The 2,475-nt window shown below is 41.6% G+C and overlaps 1 protein-coding gene across 2 annotated transcripts in view; it reads right to left on the bottom strand.

Annotated features, from left to right (window-relative positions):
- Nucleotides 1-2,475, bottom strand: part of chpf2 (chondroitin polymerizing factor 2) — an 11,380-nt gene that overhangs the window by 6,447 nt on the left and 2,458 nt on the right. The gene's annotated exons all lie outside the window — the stretch shown is intronic.

Genomic DNA, 2,475 nt, shown 5'->3' with positions numbered 1-2,475 from the left:
ATGCTAGCAACATGCTAGTCACTTTTTAATCATGCTAGCAAAATGCTAGTAGCATGCTAATCGTGCTAGAAACATGCTAGCAACATGCTAGTAACTTGCTAATCATGCTAGTGACATGCTAGTCACTTGCTAATCATGCTAGAAACATGCTAGCGACATGCTAGTAACTTGCTAATCATACTAGCGACATGCTAGTCACTTGCTAATCATGCTAACGACATGCTAGTCACTTGCTAATCATGCTAGCAACATGCTAGTCACTTGCTAATGATGCTAGCAACATGCTAGTCACTTGCTAATGATGCTAGCAACATGCTAGTCACTTGCTAATGATGCTAGCAACATGCTAGTCACTTGCTAATGATGCTAGCAACATGCTAGTCACTTGCTAATGATGCTAGCAACATGCTAGTCACTTGCTAATGATGCTAGCAACATGCTAGTCACTTGCTAATGATGCTAGCAACATGCTAGTCACTTGCTAATGATGCTAGCAACATGCTAGTCACTTGCTAATGATGCTAGCAACATGCTAGTCACTTGCTAATGATGCTAGCAACATGCTAGTCACTTGCTAATGATGCTAGCAACATGCTAGTCACTTGCTAATGATGCTAGCAACATGCTAGTCACTTGCTAATGATGCTAGCAACATGCTAGTCACTTGCTAATGATGCTAGCAACATGCTAGTCACTTGCTAATGATGCTAGCAACATGCTAGTCACTTGCTAATGATGCTAGCAACATGCTAGTCACTTGCTAATGATGCTAGCAACATGCTAGTCACTTGCTAATGATGCTAGCAACATGCTAGTCACTTGCTAATGATGCTAGCAACATGCTAGTCACTTGCTAATGATGCTAGCAACATGCTAGTCACTTGCTAATGATGCTAGCAACATGCTAGTCACTTGCTAATGATGCTAGCAACATGCTAGTCACTTGCTAATGATGCTAGCAACATGCTAGTCACTTGCTAATGATGCTAGCAACATGCTAGTCACTTGCTAATGATGCTAGCAACATGCTAGTCACTTGCTAATGATGCTAGCAACATGCTAGTCACTTGCTAATGATGCTAGCAACATGCTAGTCACTTGCTAATGATGCTAGCAACATGCTAGTCACTTGCTAATGATGCTAGCAACATGCTAGTCACTTGCTAATGATGCTAGCAACATGCTAGTCACTTGCTAATGATGCTAGCAACATGCTAGTCACTTGCTAATGATGCTAGCAACATGCTAGTCACTTGCTAATGATGCTAGCAACATGCTAGTCACTTGCTAATGATGCTAGCAACATGCTAGTCACTTGCTAATGATGCTAGCAACATGCTAGTCACTTGCTAATGATGCTAGCAACATGCTAGTCACTTGCTAATGATGCTAGCAACATGCTAGTCACTTGCTAATGATGCTAGCAACATGCTAGTCACTTGCTAATGATGCTAGCAACATGCTAGTCACTTGCTAATGATGCTAGCAACATGCTAGTCACTTGCTAATGATGCTAGCAACATGCTAGTCACTTGCTAATGATGCTAGCAACATGCTAGTCACTTGCTAATGATGCTAGCAACATGCTAGTCACTTGCTAATGATGCTAGCAACATGCTAGTCACTTGCTAATGATGCTAGCAACATGCTAGTCACTTGCTAATGATGCTAGCAACATGCTAGTCACTTGCTAATGATGCTAGCAACATGCTAGTCACTTGCTAATGATGCTAGCAACATGCTAGTCACTTGCTAATGATGCTAGCAACATGCTAGTCACTTGCTAATGATGCTAGCAACATGCTAGTCACTTGCTAATGATGCTAGCAACATGCTAGTCACTTGCTAATGATGCTAGCAACATGCTAGTCACTTGCTAATGATGCTAGCAACATGCTAGTCACTTGCTAATGATGCTAGCAACATGCTAGTCACTTGCTAATGATGCTAGCAACATGCTAGTCACTTGCTAATGATGCTAGCAACATGCTAGTCACTTGCTAATGATGCTAGCAACATGCTAGTCACTTGCTAATGATGCTAGCAACATGCTAGTCACTTGCTAATGATGCTAGCAACATGCTAGTCACTTGCTAATGATGCTAGCAACATGCTAGTCACTTGCTAATGATGCTAGCAACATGCTAGTCACTTGCTAATGATGCTAGCAACATGCTAGTCACTTGCTAATGATGCTAGCAACATGCTAGTCACTTGCTAATGATGCTAGCAACATGCTAGTCACTTGCTAATGATGCTAGCAACATGCTAGTCACTTGCTAATGATGCTAGCAACATGCTAGTCACTTGCTAATGATGCTAGCAACATGCTAGTCACTTGCTAATGATGCTAGCAACATGCTAGTCACTTGCTAATGATGTTAACAACATGCTAGTCACTTGTTAATGATTCTAGCAACATGCTAGTCACTTGCTAATTATGCTAGTAACTTGCTAATCATGCTAGCGACATGC

Source organism: Sinocyclocheilus rhinocerous, unplaced genomic scaffold (genome assembly GCF_001515625.1).
Source record: "Sinocyclocheilus rhinocerous isolate Xijiao unplaced genomic scaffold, SAMN03320098_v1.1 scaffold245, whole genome shotgun sequence".
NCBI lineage: Eukaryota > Metazoa > Chordata > Actinopteri > Cypriniformes > Cyprinidae > Sinocyclocheilus > Sinocyclocheilus rhinocerous.
Note: the sequence above shows the minus strand (reverse complement) of the source record. Positions and strands in the feature narration are given on the sequence as shown.